Here is an 18025-nt window from a genome sequence, read left to right on the forward strand (position 1 = left end):
AGGAGGCCACACGAGGCCGCCCAGCGGCCGCCATGCCCCCATGCTGGGTCCCCCCGGAGCGGTCCCATTGGGGGAATACTGACACCTGCCATCAATTTACCCATACTGGAGCTCCGCCCTAACATTTAAGGGCTTATATACATTCCCTCATCCCCTCTTCATCACTCTGCACACTTCTTGTCCAGCTGATGGTCCTTGCTACGATTTCACACCGTGAGTACACTCTTTGGTCACATCTTTGCACTTTTGCTGCCCTATAATTTAATCCTTGGTCTATCACAACGACCATATACATATATACTTCTAATACTTAAATGTATACAATATTTTTTATTTATTTTACAATTTCAGACTTGCCAAATGGTAACCTGGACAGGCGCTTTCAGCCAGTCCTAGGCAGTGACCTATCCCGGGTCAGGTCACACCTAAGAGCAAGTAATATTGGGCAACACAGTGTGATCTTTGCACTAATTTTTACCTTGCTTATAAGGTAACCCACTTGCCTTACTTGACACATATTTCTTCCCTCACTAGTGGGCACTGTTCACTTGGTTGTCACTTTCACTTTTTGCAATGGTTTTTGTTGTCCACTTTTCCTTTGTGTGTGTTCACCTCTTACACTCTTGTTCACACCAGTGGATCTTTGTCCCAGGTCTTCACACTCTTTTCACTTTCCTCTTTCACCTGCCATCAATTATATTCTTTCAGGGTTGAGGTATTAACCTTACTGTTTCTCCACCTTTTTCTTGATTTAGATATATACAAAGAAAGAAGGGGGAAAGGGAAAAAAGGAAGGAGAAGAGAAAAGAAAAAAAAAAAAGAAAAGAAAAGGGAAAAAGATTTTTTTTTTTTTTTTTTTTTTTCCTATTTTTGTATGCACTCCGCCATATTTCTCTTATCCAAATAGGTATATTCAAACTATCTTTACATATATGCATGTGTGTACATACGCACATACATGTCTGTGCGGATTTTTGCACGCACAGACACATACACCCAGTACACATGGGCCTTAGCCCACGTAGTGGGAGGCTGCAGGTAGTCTTGGATTTTACAACCAAGCTGATAACAATATACATATATTCCCTGTACCTATTGGACTTTATGTTGGAGTGCACACCAATATATATAAGCACACTGTTCTCACTCCCATTAACTCCTTTGTCCCTGGGTTATTATTGCAGGTGCCTCCCCCATCTGACCGACCGGGTGACCTGCGTATTCAAGGGGTGATTCACAGTGTGACCTCTTGTAAGCCACATCCCTTTGGGATTTCCTCCCCTGGTGGCGGGGGCTGTGGCGGGTGATGCCACGAGGCCTTTGGGGGAAGGCGAGCAGACAATCTTCTGATTTTAAAGGGATCTACCCAATAAGAAGCTCCTGGGCCTAGAACACTCATTACTGGGTAAATATGCTGTATTGATATGTTACGTATTTGTTTCCAATGATCACTGACTTCTTCTGACACATGCATTTTTTGATATAATTTTAGCAAATTGACCTTTGAAGAAGACCTTGAACAGGTCGAAACGCGTCAGGTCCACTCTATTATTGCCTAGTCAACGCACATGTCATGTTGTCATAAACGTTATAGACAGTGTATTGTGTTGAGTGTTATGCATTTTTATATACCCCATGGGAGCTCATTTTTTTAACCAGTGTGTTAAGTTTTTTGTACAATAAAGATACATTTTTATAAATTGGCTTTTTACCTTCTCATTTCGCTGCCTAAAAACCCCAAGTGGGGAATTTGTCTTTTTCTTTTTTGGCTTCAATCATCAGGGGTGAGCAGCATTTTTCCTTCTTCCCTGTGTCCCCCCTCTTTCTTCTACTATAGGGGGGGCTACATCTGTGAAGCTTGTACTAAACAGGTAAAGTATTGCAGCTTGACAAAGGACACTAAAAAAGCTACATCTTGGAACTCGGCTAAAATAGATAATTGTACCCCACTTCCAAGCAATGTTTCATCTTTATAGTTCTGCCATCAAATATCTGTGTGCTAAGTATACCATTTTTGTTTTACATAGGGGAGAAAAGACTCGGAGGACACCCCTCATCCGAGGAGACCAGAGCCCCCCCCCCTGGAAGAAGGGGAAATCCCCCCAACACAAGATGAGCAGGAGGAGGAAGAAGACGTGGTGGAACTAGTCACCACAACAGGTGAGTGTCTGCAACCACAGGCTCAGATAAGAGATGGATGGCAGCATTTTTTGGGAAACCTAATTTATTTTGGAGTTCCTCTCTTTTTAGGTGATCCTGAGGTTGTGGATGAAGATCCTTTCACATCCGAAAGTGCCCAGATCCTGATCGGGGAGATCATGGGGTGTAATTTACAATTGGAAAACATCAAGCAAAACATCAATGATGTTATTCCAAAATATAAAAACATCATTGATGTTTTGGGGCGAGTTTAAAACCCCTCCAAATCACTTTCTTCTTTTGTGTGCTACAATGTGCGAAATGTTTTTGTGATTTTTCCCAAAGCCAAATTTGGAGGATGCACACAGTGTGTCAACATGTGCTATCTGCCATCACGGGAGATCAATGGACGCGTTTTGGGGGTGCAACCCCTTCCTCAATAATAAAGTAGCGGTGAGGAAGGGCTTTCTCCCCCAAAACACGTCCCTTGATCCCCCGTGATGGCAGGTAGCACATGTTGACATTGTGAAATTTGTGTGCATCTTCCAAATTTGGCTTTTCCTGGGGTGATTTCACCCCATCTGAACGCTATATCAAACACAGTTCCTAAATACTCATGTCTGATATTGCCTTCAGGCTCTACCAAATGTGAACTTTGTAAGATCAAGATTTGTGTCTTTCTTGTGGGTTTTACACAGGCCTGTTTTCTATAAAATGCACATTTTGATTTTGGATAATGACACCACAAAAATTGTTATACAACAAACATGTCGGTTTGTCAGAAAAACCTTTGGTAAATGCACATGTGATTGTGCTGGTATTAAAAAGATTGTTCATCAAGAATGTGTGGATTATTGTCTCAACACTACAACACTTTTGGGGTGATGTAATTGTTGTTTTATGAGAAAATGGGGGTAATTTCCTAAGGGCAAATCCTCTTTGCACTACAAGTGCAGTTTCAGTGCAGTTGCAAGTGCACTTGTAGTGAAAAGTGTCTTTGCATTTAGTAAATAACAGCCAACAGTGCTTTGTAAGGTTACACAATCACGACATTTTCTGGACTCCTCACATTTCTGTCAGGGTCAGCTCAAACAAACACAAGCAGTAAATGTCCACAAAGAACAGCCTGCGGGGAGATGCCTGTCGAGAACTTGAGGTCCTGCAGGCTTCTCCCTGTGGCCAAATACCGCAAGGTAGCGACGAGCCTCTGCTCCGGAGTGATGGCTTGCCTCATGCAGGTATCCTGCCTGCTGATATAGGGGGTCAGCGAAGCCAACAAACGGTGAAACACAGGGTCCGTCATCCTGAGAAAGTTCCTGAAATCATCAGGATTATTCTCACGGATCTCACGGAGCAAAGGCATATGAGAGAACTGGTCACGCTGAAGCAACCAATTCTTGGTCCATGAACTCCTCCCCACCCTGTTCATGGACTGGACTTGTGTCAAGGTCAGGATCCCAACACCAAGCCCCCGCACAGCACGAACTCTACGAGGAGTACGCATACGAAACATGGCTAGAAAACGGTCGGCTGCTCAGAACGAAGTAACAGAACGCACTGAAGAACAGCAAGGCCTGTGAAGAGCGACCTGAAAACCAGTAACGAACGAACAAGAATACAATGACTACCTAAAGTCACGCGGAACTTGCTTGCACGCACTGAAGAGCAGATACAAACCCCCAAGCACAAACTGAACGGCAGAAAACGTTCTGAAAGCCACGAGTCTGAAAAAGCACGAATCGTCTGTCACCAAACTTTTACTAACACGAGATTAGCAAAAGGAGCCCAAAGGGTGCCGCGCTTGGTTCTGAACCGGCCTTTTCTAGTCTGGTCGTACGTGGTGTACGTGACCGCGTGGTTGTCGATCGGAAATTCCGACAACTTTGTGCGACCGTGTGTAGGCAAAACAAGTTTGAGCCAACATCCGTCGGAAAAAATCCTAGGATTTTGTTGTTGGAATGTCCGAACAAAGTCCGACCGTGTGTACGCCCTATTAGTGTGATTTATCAAATGAGCTGAATTTTCAGAATATGTTGGCATAGATAGAGTCTTCTATTGGGTGAAGTTTGGGGGAAATTGGTTAATTTTTTGTACGTTAAGCCACATTAAGCTCTCCAAAAAACAAGCTTAATGTCCCTAGTTTGCCTTGTGGGAGGCCAAAACCCATGAAACTTCTAGGATAGGTTTTGTAGGTTAACAACTTCGGATGTACAAAGTTTCAGGGCAATTGATTGAGGTTTAGGTACTTTATCCCCTTCCCGCCGACCGTACGCAGATGTGCGTACTCGGCTTTCAGGGTTTACACCGGGATGATGCCCACAGCTGCAGGCATCATCCCGGTACCGTTGTTTTGAGCTGGCGATCGGCTATCCGTATATAACAACCGATGCGGCTAAAAGCCGCTTGGCTGTTATACCGGAGGAGTGGGAGGGGACGCCCCCCTCCCGCCGCTCTTACCCGGCCTCCCATGCGATCGGGAGGCCCGGTGTCCAATCGGCTGCACCCGGCGGCTGGGGGCGGGCTGGAACCTTCTAATTGTAAACGCGGAAGCAACGTCATGACGTCACTTCCTGTTTACTCGGCTGCCAATGGCGCTGAGTTAAAAAAAATACACAGTATTCAGAATCGCCGTTTTTGGCGATCTGAATACTTTGAAGTGCAGAGGAGGGATCGGGGGTCTTTTAGACTCCCAATCCCTCCATAAAGAGTACCTGTCACCACCTATTACTGTCACAAGGGATGTTTACATTCCTTGTGACAGCAATAAAAGTAAAAAAAAAAACATTTTTTTTTTTAACCACTTCCCGCCCGCCCTATGGCGGATTGACGTCCGGGAAGTGGTTCTGTTATCCTGACTGGACGTCATATGACGTCCAGCAGGATAACATGCCGCAGCGCACCCCCGGGGGCGCGCATCATGGCGATCGGTGGAGCGGTGTGTCAGTCTGACACACCGCTACACCGATTTTGGCAAAGAGCCTCCGGCGGAGGCTCTTTACCACGTGATCAGCCGTGTCCAATCACGGCTGATCACGCTGTCAATAGGAAGAGCCGTTGATCGGCTCTTCCTCACTCGCGTCTGACAGACGTGAGTAGAGGAGAGCCAATCGGCGGCTCTCCTGGCAGGGGGGGTCTGCGCTGATTGTTTATCAGCGCAGCCCCCTGCAGATCACCACACTGGACCACCAGGGATCGCCACTAGGACCACCAGGGAAGGGGCAACATGTGGATGGCCATGTATGTACCCCATGGCCATCCACATGTGCCCAGTGTGCCAAATCTGTGCCAATCAGTGCCCACAAATGGGCACTGATTGGCACCATTATGTTGCAGTGATGCCCAGCAATGCCACCCTTAGGGGCATCACTGCAAACAAGCAGTGCCATCAGTGCCACCCATCAGTGTCCATTCATGCCACCTGTCAGTGCCCATCCGTGCCCATCAGTGCCCATCTATCAGTGCCCATCCATGCCCATCTGTGCCAACTATCAGTGCCACCCATAAGTAACCATCAATGCCACCTACGAGTGCCCATCAATGCCACCTACGAGTGCCCATCAGTGCCACCTATAAGTGCCCATCCGTGCCACCCTTGAGTGCCCATCAGTGCCACATACCAGTGTCACCTATCAGTGCCCATCAGTGCCACCTATCAGTGCCCATCAGTGCCGCCTATCAGTGCCCATCATCAGTGCCCGTCAGTGCCACCTCATCAGTGCCCATCAGTGCCGCCGTATCAGTGCCCGTCAGTGCAGCCATATCAGTGCCCGTCATTGAAGAAGAAAACGTACTTATTTACAAAAAGTTTTAACAGAAACAAAGAAAAACTTGTTTTTTTTCAAAATTTTCGGTCTTTTTTTATTTGTTGCGCAAAAAATAAAAACCGCAGAGGTGATCAAATACCACCAAAAGAAAGCTCTATTTGTGGCAACAAAATGATAAAAAATTTGTTTGGGTACAGTGTAGCATGACCGCGCAATTGTCATTCAAATTGCGACAGCGCTTAAAGCTGAAAATTGGCCTGGGCGGGAAGGTGTCTAAGTGCCTGGTATTGAAGTGGTTAAACACAATTTATAAGTATAAAAATAAATAAAATAAATTAAAACATTTTTTCTTTAAACGCCCCCGTCCCCGCGAGCTCGTGCAGCGAAGAAACCGCATACGGAAGTCGTGCCCACATATGTAAACAGTGTTCAAATCACACATGTGAGGTATCACCGCGATCGTCAGAGTGAGAGCAATAATTCTAGCCCTAGACCTCCTCTGTAACTCTAACCTGGTAACCGTAAAAAAAATTTAAAGCGTCGCCTATGGAAATTCATAGCTACCATAGTTTGTCGCCTTTCCACGAGTGCGTGCAATTATAAAGCGTGACATGTTTGGTATCTATTTACTCGGGGTAACATCATCTTTCACATTATGCAAAAAAATTGGGGTAACTTTACTGTTTGGATTTTTTAAAATTCATGAACGTGTCCCTTTTCCAAAAATTTGCGTTTAAAAAACACAGCTGCACAAATACCGTGTGATATAAAATATTGCAACAATCTCCATTTTATTCTCTAGATTCTCTGCTAAAAAAATATATATAATGTTTGAGGGTTCTAAGTAATTTTCTAGCAAAAAATATGGATTTTAACTTGTAAACACCAAATTTAAAAAAATAGGCTTAGTCATGAAAGGGTTATTACACGTTAAGCTACATTAAGCCATTTTCACATTAAGAGCCCTTTTACACTGAGGTGCTTCAAAAACGCCCTAAATCGCCTTAGCGTTTTTGCCACATTTTTACAGCGTTTTTGAGGCGCCAGTGGTAAAATTACCGCAACACTGCAGGCGTTTTAATGGCGTTTTCAAGCGTTATTGAAGCATGGGCTTCAAAAGCTGCTCCAAAGATGCTGCTTGCAGGACTTTTCTCAATGCCCCGCCAGCGCAACACCTCAGTATGAAAGGGTCCATTGAGATGCATGGGGAGCGTTTTATGAGCGTTTCAATAGCGCTATTTTTAGAGCTAAAACGTCGCAAAAATGCCTCAGTGTGAAAGAGGTCTTAATGTTTTAGTAAGTCCCGCATTTCACCCATGATCAGCAGATTGTGGGTGCAATGCCAGGGTCCTGCAGAATTTCAGTATAGCTGTCTGCCCATACCTTTTGTATGGGCAGATAGTTACTAGCGAACAGGAAGATCAATGGACCAGAAAGAAAAAAGCCTCTAAGTCCCTAAGGCCCCTTTCACACGTGCAGACCGTATGTCCGAATTTCATCCATCCGTTTTCGGATGAAATACGGACATACATGCATCCCTATGGGATAGCGGGTGTCAGCGGATGAACATCCGCTGACACCCGATATCATCCATCCCCGCTATGGTCCGATTCTGCAGACAGAGGAAAATCCTATTTTTCTATCCATCTGCAGAGTGGATCGGATGAACACGGGCAGGCGGTCCGTGTTCATCCGATCCCTCATAGGGGAGAGCGGAGATCTGACAGGGCAGTCCCTGCACAGTGTGCAGGGACCGACCTGTCATCCGCCAGCTCAGCGGGGATCAACGGAGCGATCCCTGCTGAGCAAGAGGATGTTCACGGGGCGGATCATCACGGATCCGTCCCGTGTGAAAGGGGCCTAACTGTATTAATCTGTGATCCTAAGGATTTACAGTAACTGTCACTAGCCATTTTTTTTACTTATGGGCTAGGGATTGTCAAACAAATGGCATGAGTGGCTGGGCACTGATCTGTAGGACATGTACTAATGGAAGAAAAATCAGCAGGGAACATCGCATTTTATAATGCTCAAAGTGAAACATTAAAAATGCCCAATTCCTTTAAATAAACTGCCTGGGGTGGTGGGAGGGTTGCCTCAAACCTGCCTGAGAAGTGGTGCATCTGTATAATGTACAATGTTTCACAACTCCAGTCCTCAAGTACCCCCAACTGGTCATGTTTTCAGAATTTCCCTCAGATGAAACGGCTGTAGTAATTGCTAAGGCAGTGAAACTGATCAAATCACATGTGCAAAATATTGGAGAGCCTGAAAACATGATCTGTTGGGGGTACTTGAGATCTGGAGTTGAGAAACATTGATGTATACAACCTACTACAGCAATATTGAAATCCACAGAAAATATTGTTTAAATGCTGGTAAATGACAGCTCCCTGTCAGATCTTTTTCTTATTTTTTATTGTTTTGATTTTTTGGGTCGGGCAGCACTTCTTTTTAGCAAAAAGAAAAAAGAAAGAAGCCAGCAGAATGTGATTTTACTGTCAATTTAAAAGTGTTTTTTTTTTCGTTACAAATGTTACTTTTGCACATCATACAGCAAGAATGAAAAACAGAAACATTGTGGGGGTGCCCAAAAAACATACTAGATCTGTTGTATCTGGCATTTGTTTTTAGGGGGGACATAAAGCAAATGAAGAAAAAAAATGCACAAGGTTTCCCCAAAATCCATATCGGACCCTTAATCCAAGCATACAGACTGGCTGGCCAGGAAAGCAGGGGACAAGTGTGCACCCCCCATCCACCTGAATCATTCCAGGCTACATACCTGTAGCTTACAGGTATGTTAGTTTAGCTAGTGGCTGGCCCAAGTTTGGGGTAAGAGTTAAGTTTTGTGTGGTTCTGTTTCTGGATTTTTGATACAGTCTATGTACCTGTGATATAAATAGGGGAAGGCTGGGGCCCAAGAGCAGCTTGCATAATGGGATTTGGACTCTGAACAGACATGCTGTAGGACTGCTGCACCTTGCAGTCCCTTGGAGACACTGGGGATCTGGAGGGCAGCCAGATCATGGAACACGCCAGCTATGTGCTACCATATGGCAAGGTAGCCTGGGGTGTCTGGGCAGCCAAACAGTTGCAGCTAGGTTTAATTTATGGACATGTTCATGTTAAACTGTAATGCCAAAGACTTTTAAGTAAAGTTGCATCAACTGTTCTAAGCATGGTCTGAAATTATTCAAAAGGGGTGCATATTGGAGTTGGTATATCAAAAGAACTATGGTCAGTAAAGCACATATGGGGTATGAAACGAAACCACTACTACAAGGTTAACTTGGCAAGACAAGCAGGATGAGAAATGCAGTTGCTATGAATAACCAGGAACTAGTGCAAGTTATATCACATCCAGTCATGAAGTGTGATATCTGGCACAGGTGATGGGTCCTCCAGTAGTGACGGGGTCGGTGATTTGGCTTCCTCCCAAGTAGTAGGCCTCCGGATGCAACCGAGACCAAACTCGCATTATGAAAACCTTTTGCCTAGCAACACGGTATAGGAAGGAAGGAATTAAAAAGTACAAGAATAAGTGGGTGTGAGGTAACAGAGGTACGCTGTACTGGTGAAGAGGGTGTGGACTCAGCAGTGTCCCTCCTAAATGCAACACACATCAAGTTAAATTAAGTAGTGCCACAGGACAAAACTTTTCAGAGGAACTCCTTACTTTTATTACTGCACACAGTGATGCGGCTCATCTCTAAAGCTGGAAACTGCCTTAATATTTGATTCTTACATGACCTCAGTCCCTACCTGGTCCCGGGCATCGATGAGCACGTTGAAACATGGTGAAAGGTATCCCCATGTGCAGGGCAAGTGGCTCCACCCACAGCTTGGTGTAGTCGGCAGGTTCATTGACAGCTCCCCCCAGCAAAGCACTTTGTCCCCATATTGATGGGGCAAGAGCCTCTTCCCCACAATCTTGGCCTGGTGGTTGTAGGGGTCTGCAATGGCAAAAGAGAATTAGTCTTTCATGGAGAGAGCATTAGTAAACACTGTAAAATAATTGAAAGGATTATGCATTTAGTTTGATATATTTTAAAATAAAACATGACACTAACTATGTGATGCTTATGTTTGCAGGATACAATGCTGTACAAATAACTGAAGTCAAGACTAGGTGTTTGGGAAGCCAGAGAGGGAGATGCAAGACTCATGTTTAAAGGAATGCCAAGCTGCATTTTCATTTGAAATCACTCTTGCCCTTCCTTACTGTTAGAAAACAGAGTGGAGCCACATGTACTGACCTCAACCTATTTTTGTAGACATTACCACCAAATGCAATTTTTGTTTATTAATTTCATGTTAAAAAAAATATTATTTTTGTGATTTGAAATTTTTCAGGTAAACTTGCTCTGGGTGTCTGCTTTGGTTTGAACAGAGCTTGAGATAGCAGAGTAGGACAAAGGTCTTCTTTCATGCTAGAAACAATCATAAGCATAAATGCTACAGTATTTGGATCTTTACTTTGCGTATCTATGATGATATACAATATCTAGCAGTTCTGAATCATTGGCAAACCAAATTGTTTGGCATTTCAAATGAGCCATCTTTTTGCTTTTCTTTTTTTTAATACATTTTTTTATTGAAAAACAAACACAGGAAACACATACAGTACATAATTACTCCAGTGTTATAAACACTTCCATAGTGACCTCTAATTCTATCACAGAAAAAGGCTTAGGTAATTAGAATATACAGTATATCAGATATTTTATTTGTACAGATATCTTTTTTTTTTTTACCTTGGGGTATGTTTTTTAATTTGAGCCTGTTGGTGTCATTGGGGTTGATTTACTAAAGGCAAACCCACTGTGCTCTACAAGTGCACTGCAAGTGCACTTGGAAGTGCAGATGCTGTAGATCTGAGGGGAAGATCTGAAATGAGGGGAAGCTCTGCTGATTTCTATCATCCAATCAGGTGCAAGCAAAAATGCTGTTTTTTATTTTGCTTGCATGCCCCCCCAGACCTACAGCGACTGCACTTCCAAGTGCACTTGCAGTGTACAGTGGATTTGCCTTTAATAAATAAACCCCATTGTGTGGGCTGAGAAAGAGCATGTGTGACGGTCTCCAGACACCCTGATGGGTATTTCCGGCAGACCCGGCTAGATCCAATACGGGTCAGCTTGGGGATGTCTGGGAGCTAAAGTACAATCAAAGTTCAGTTTGCCTGCAAAGTCCATCTGCGTTGCCATTTTGTTGGCCAGGCCTGTACTGCACAGTAAAGTTGTAGGTCTGCAGGGAAGACTTCATCTCTGTAAGCGTCCGTTGTCCCCGGATACTCGATTTAACCAGATCAAAGGGTTGTGGTCAGTGAGCACCATGAAGGATCGTCCATAGAGATATGGTTGAAGTTTTTTCAAGGTCCACACCAGCGCCAAACATTCTTTTTCTACGGCTGCATACCCCACCTCCCGGGGTAGTAGCTTGCGACTAGGGATGAGTTTCGTGTTCGAGTCGAATCCATGTTCAACTCAAACATCTTCTGTTCGACCGTTCGTCGAATTGCGAACAATATGGTCCGTTTGCGCCAAATTCGTGTGGTGCGTCACGGCCCATATGGTGCGGCACTATGACCCGCATGCTTGGCCAATCACAGCGCCATCATTAGAGAGAGCTGTAATTGGCCAAAGCCAGGGTGGCTTTGGTCAATTATGGCTCAGGGGGTTTAGAACATGCCCCACACTATATAAGGCAGCCTGCACGGCAGCCCTGTGTAGTGTGTTCCGGCATGCTTAGAGAGAGAGAGAGAGACAGTGTCATTTCATTTGATTAGGCAGGACAGTCAGTGAGTTAGCTGCACTTACAGTGTATTGTGTGTATATATATGCATCCCAGGTGTTGTGTATATATATATATATATATATATATATATACACTGTATTCAGTTTAGCTAGATCCGTTCCTGTTATCTTCCTACTGACAGGCAGGCTTGTCTTGTTACAGTATTTACAGCTACCTGAAGAAAATTGCTGGTGTTCTTTTGATCCTATTAGTACCACAGTCAGGCAGATAGACTATTTACAGTTAGTGTAGTGCGTCCTCCTCACAGTGTTCAGTTAAAGCTACAAGTTAGCTTAGTGTGACCTCTGCACAGTGTTCCGTTAAAACTACAAGTTAGTGTAGTGCGTCCTCCTCACAGTGTTCAGCTAAAGCTACAAGTTAGTTTAGTGTGACCTCTGCACAGTGTTCAGCTAAAGCTACAAGTTAGGGTAGTGCGTCCTCCTCACAGTGTTCAGCTAAAGCTACAAGTTAGTTTAGTGTGACCTCTGCACAGTGTTCAGCTAAAGCTACAAGTTAGGGTAGTGCGTCCTCTGAACAGTGTTCAGCTAAAGCTACAAGTTAGCGTAGTGCGACCTCTGCAGAGTATTCAGCTAAAGCTACAAGTTAGTGTAGTGCGTCCTCCTCACAGTGTTCAGCTAAAACTACAAGTTAGTGTAGTGCGACCTCTGCACAGTGTTCAGCTAAAGCTACAAGTTAGTGTAGTGCGTCCTCTGAACAGTGTTCAGCTAAAACTACAAGTTAGTGTAGTGCGACCTCTGCACAGTGTTCAGCTAAAGCTACAAGTTAGTGTAGTGCGACCTCTGCACAGTGTTCAGCTAAAGCTACAAGTTAGTGTAGTGCGTCCTCTGAACAGTGTTCAGCTAAAACTACAAGTTAGTGTAGTGCGACCTCTGCACAGTGTTCAGCTAAAGCTACAAGTTAGTGTAGTGCGTCCTCTGAACAGTGTTCAGCTAAAACTACAAGTTAGTGTAGTGCGACCTCTGCACAGTGTTCAGCTAAAGCTACAAGATAGTGTAGTGCGTCCTCTGAACAGTGTTCAGCTAAAACTACAAGTTAGTGTAGTGCGACCTCTGCACAGTGTTCAGCTAAAGCTACAAGTTAGTGTAGTGCGTCCTCTTCACAGTGTTCAGCTAAAGCTACAAGTTAGTGTAGTGCGTCCTCCACACAGTGTTCAGCTAAAACTATAAGTTAGTTTTTTGCGAGCTCTGCACAGTGTTCACCTAAAGCTACCTGTAGAAGGTTGGTGGTGTTTTCCTGATCCTATCACTACAGCAGGCAGCTAAATAAGCTACAAGTTATTTTTTCGCGAGCTCTGCACAGTGTTCACCTAAAGCTACCTGTAGAAGGTTAGTGGTGTTTTCCTGATCCTATCACTACCGCAGGCAGCTAAATAAGCTACAAGTTATTTTTTTGCGAGCTCTGCACAGTGTTCACCTAAAGCTACCTGTAGAAGGTTGGTGGTGTTTTCCTGATCCTATCACTACCGCAGGCAGCTAAATAATCTACAAGTTAGTTTTTTCTGAGCTCTGCACAGTGTTCACCTAAAGCTACCTGTAGAAGGTTGGTGGTGTTTTCCTGATCCTATCACTACCGCAAGCAGCTAAATAATCTACAAGTTAGTTTTTTGCAAGCTCTGCACAGTGTTCAGCTAAATCTACCTGTAGAAGGTTGGTGTTGTTTTCCTGATCCTATCACTACCGCAGGCAGCTAAATAATCTACAAGTTAGTTTTTTCCGAGCTCTGCACAGTGTTCACCTAAAGCTACCTGTAGAAGGTTGGTGGTGTTTTCCTGATCCTATCACTACCGCAAGCAGCTAAATAATCTACAAGTTAGTTTTTTGCAAGCTCTGCACAGTGTTCAGCTAAAGCTACCTGTAGAAGGTTGGTGTTGTTTTCCTGATCCTATCACTACCGCAGGCAGCTAAATAAGCTACAAGTTAGTTTTTTGTGAGCTCTGCACAGTGTTCAACTAAAGCTACCTGTAGAAGGTTGGTGATGTTCTCATACTACAGGCAGGCAGTTGATTTTGCTAGCTGCAGTATCAGTATATATATATATATATATATATATATATATATATATATATATCCCAGCTTAGTGCAGCTACAGGCCATTAGTATGGAAGGCCAACAAGGAGAGGCAGACAGTCACAAGCCAATAAAAGATGGCAAGCAGGCTCTGTGTCTAGAGGCAACAGTGCTGGTCGTGGAGATGGTGCATCCTCATCAGCACGTAGCCGTGGGACACGCTTGGCCTTTTTTTCGGCAGCTGGCCATGTTGAGACGCAACATGCGGAAGACTTGGTCGAGTGGATGACCAAGCCATCCTCATCCTCCTCATCCTCTCTCACCCATGCTCAGGGTACTTTGTCTGGCAAAGCAGCTGCCAACGCGGCCTCCTCCCTCGGCTCAATGGCATCAGTGACTCCTTCCCTAGCCCCACCATGTTCTCCTGAGGAACTGTCCCTCGAACTGTTTGACCACAGTGTTGGGTACATGCTCCAGGAGGATGCCCAGCGTTTAGAAGGCTCTGATGATGATAATGAGCTAGATGAAGGCAGTAACATGAGCACGGACAGAGGGGGTGCCCAAGAAGGACAGCAATCTGGCATTCATGCTCCCCCTGCTGCAGCATACTGCCAGGGTTGCTCCAGTGATGAGGAGGGAGGGGATGATGAGGTCACTGACTCAACGTGAGTGCCTGATAGGAGAGAGGAGGAGGAGGAGGAGGCACATCACCAATGAGGCAGGATGCCCTTCAGGGGCCAGCCTAAGGGCAGCACACTGACTGCATCACACCCCAAAGCTCCGCATGTGCAGGGCGCTGCTGTCTCTGTGCGTTATTCCAAAAGTTCTTTGGTGTGGGCCTTTTTTGAGACGAGTGCATCAGATCGCACCGCTGCTATTTGCAACATATGTCTCAAGCGTATCTCGCGTGGCCAAAACATCTCCCACTTGGGCACCACATGCTTGACCAGACATATGTTGACCTGCCATGCAGTTCATTGGCAAGCGTATCTAAAAGACCCACACCAAAGAACAAAGAGAACCTCTCCTTGCTCCTCATCAGCTGAGATCTCCAACCCCACTATACCTTCAGTCCTCTCTGAGACCTGCACTGAGAGGAATGAAGGTGTAGAATTAGGTGTGTCACAGCCAAGTACTTGTGGGCAATCTGCTTTCGGTACACCGACGTCAGATTGTACCAGGCAAATTTCCCTGCCCCAGCTGCTGCACCACCGAAGAAGTTCGCTCCCAGCCATCCACATGCCCAGTGGTTGAATGCTAGCTTGGCAAAATTGCTAGCACTTCAACTGCTGCCTTTTCAGTTGGTAGACTCTGCCCCCTTCCGTGAGTTTGTGGAATGTGCGGTTCCTCAGTGGCAGGTACCCAAACGCCACTTTTTCTCACGGAAGGCGATTCCGGCTCTCTACCGGCATGTGGAGGGCAATGTCCATGCCTCGCTGGACAGGGCGGTCAGAAGTAAGGTGCACATTACCGCTGACTCATGGTCCAGCAGGCATGGACAGGGACGTTACCTAAGTTTCACGGCGCATTGGGTGACTCTGCTGGCAGCTGGGAAGGATGCAGGACAAGGTGCAGTAGTGTTGGAGGTTGTTCCGCCACCATGCCTCCAAAATGCTACTACTAATGATTGTGACACACCTCTCTCCTCCACCCCCTTCTCTTCTTCTTCCTCCATGGCCTCTTCCTGTGCTTTGTCCTCGGAACCAGCGGTGCTCCGTAGCCATTCACGGGGCTACGCAAGTATGCAGGCCAAAAGATGCCATGCGGTGCTTGAGCTGGTGTGCTTGGGGGACAGGAGCCACACTGGGGCAGAGGTTCTGTCAGCTCTGCAGGGGCAGGTTCAGAGGTGGTTGACGCCACGCCAACTTAAGGCAGGAATGGTGGTTTGCGACAATGGCTCCAACCTTCTCTCTGCCCTCAGACAGGGACAAATGACCCATGTGCCCTGTTTGGCTCACGTCCTTAACTTGGTGGTGCAGCGGTTCTTGGGCAGGTACCCGGGCTTACAGGATGTCCTGAGGCAGGCCAGGAAAGTCTGTGTGCATTTCCGCCGGTCATATAATGCCAGTGCTTGATTGGCAAACCTCCAAAAGGAGTTTAACCTGCCGAAGAACCGCTTAATCTGTGACATGCCCACCAGGTGGAACTCAACGTTGGCCATGCTGCAGCAGCTGCACACGCCATCAATGAGTACCTGTGCGACTATGGCACCAGGACAGGGTCAGGGGAGCTTGGTTTATTTTCCCCACGCCAGTGGGCCATGATCAGGGATGCATGCACTGTCCTGTCACCATTTAAGGAGGCCACGAGGATGGTGAGCAGTGACAGTGCATGCATCAGTGACACTGTCCCCCTTGTCCACCTGTTGGAGCACACGCTGCGTGGAATAATGGACAGGGCACTTGAGGCAGAACAGAGGCAGGAAGAGGAGGACTTCCTTAGCTCTCAAGGCCCCCTTTATGCAGACAGTGTTCCTGCGTGCCCGCCGATCACACAGGAAGAGGACGAGGAGGAGGAGGAGGAGGATTGTGTCAGTATGGAGGAGGAGCCTGGCACTCAGCATCAGCAGCAGTCTTTAAGGGATCAGTCCCAAGAAACGCATGGACTTGTACGTGGCTGGGAGGAGGTGTTGTGGTGGTGTTGTGGCACCAGCACCACCACCACCACCAAAGGCCCAATTTTTCTGCCCCTGTTCAACAGGGGCATTTAGTTACAATTCTTGATCTAATAATTCACAGCAGGGCCCTGTGAGGGCTTACAGTGTTGTGGCCGCAACAACACCTAAGGCCCAAATTTCTGCTGAGTATATAGGGCAGGCCCCTACTTTCAAACATCCAACTTACAAACGACTCCTACTTGAAAATGGAAGGAGACAACAGGAAGTGAGATGAAATCTACCCATAGGAAGGGAAATTCTCTCCTGTAAGAGTTAATATGGGAAAAACATTTCTCCTTTCCACTGATGCTTTATCACCAATCCTTGTTTTACAAAAAACCACAAATTTTCAAAAAACATTTGTCATTGGGACAAAAAGTGAGGTGAAATCTTCTGAAGAGGAGCACAGACAGCAAAACAAATGTCACAGGGGTGATAACCCTTCCCTATGTTTTTCAAAAAGCTTAAAATAGATTTTTTGGCTGGAGCTAAACACGTTAAAAATGTACCAGTTCAAAATTATAAACAGATTCTACTTGACAACAAACCTACAGTCCCTGTCTTGTTTGCACCGCCTGTATACTGCTGTTCAGAGTATATAGGGCCTGGTGGCCCCACACCTTTCCTTTTTTTAATTTGGGTGTGGGGTTCCCCTTAATATCCATACAAGACCCAAAGGGCCTGGTAATGGACTGGGGGGTACCCATGCTGTTTATCTCACTGATTTTCATCCATATTGCCAGGACCCGACATTATAGCCGCAAGCAGTTTTAAATGACTTTTTTTCCTTTAAAAATGACATTTCGTGCAGGGACTGTTCTAAGCACGGGAAACACGCGCCACTTTACAGGCATACTACAGACACCGCCCAGGTACGATATTTAAAGGAATATTTCACTTTTTTTTTTTTTTTTACTTTAAGCATCATTAAAATCACTGCTCCCGAAAAAACGGCAGTTTTTAAAAGTTTTTTTGCATTGATACATGTCCCCTGGGGCAGGACCCGGGTCCCCAAACCCTTTTTAGGACAATACCATGCAAATTAGCCTTTAAAATTAGCACTTTTGATTTTGAACGCTCGAGTCCCATAGACGTCAATGGGGTTCTAACGTTCGTGCGAATTTTCGGTCCGTTCGCAGGTTCTGGTGCGAACCGGGGGGTGTTCGGCTCATCCCTACTTGCGACTGTTGTAGGCAACAGGGTGCTCACTGCCGTCGGATTCCACTTGGCTTAGCACTGCTCCCAACTCAAAAGTAGAAGCATCTGTATGTACACAAAAATGTTTGTTTGGGTCTTGAGCAGCCAAAACTGGGGCAGAAATCAAAGCATTTTTCAGGCGCTGTAAAGCATTTTCACACTCTGGGAACCACAGGACCTGGCGGGGATGATTCTTTCTGGTCAAGTCAGTCAGGGGTTTAGCTATCGTGCTATAGATGGGCAAAAAACCCTGCAGTGCCTAGGAATGCCAAGACCTGGGTTTTTGTCCAGGGGGTGGGCCAGTTGGCAATGGCCTCTACTTTAGCTGGTTCAGGACAATGTTGCCTATGGCCCGGCCTGGTCCTGCTGTTCCGGCCCTAGCTGCCCATCTAAACTAACTGTCTCTACACCTGCTCTGTCCCTATATCTCATCTGAGCACTTA

General features: G+C 45.8%; 1 long non-coding RNA gene across 1 annotated transcript in view; it reads right to left on the minus strand.

Moving 5' to 3' along the window:
* The window catches only part of LOC141140373 (uncharacterized), a 191230-nt gene that overhangs the window by 100220 nt on the left and 72985 nt on the right, over positions 1–18025 (minus strand). The window contains exon 2 of the long non-coding RNA XR_012243933.1: positions 9669–9859. This is a non-coding gene — a long non-coding RNA (uncharacterized lncRNA). The remainder of the gene's footprint in view (positions 1–9668; positions 9860–18025) is intronic.

This window comes from Aquarana catesbeiana, linkage group LG04, assembly GCF_042186555.1.
Source record: "Aquarana catesbeiana isolate 2022-GZ linkage group LG04, ASM4218655v1, whole genome shotgun sequence".
NCBI lineage: Eukaryota > Metazoa > Chordata > Amphibia > Anura > Ranidae > Aquarana > Aquarana catesbeiana.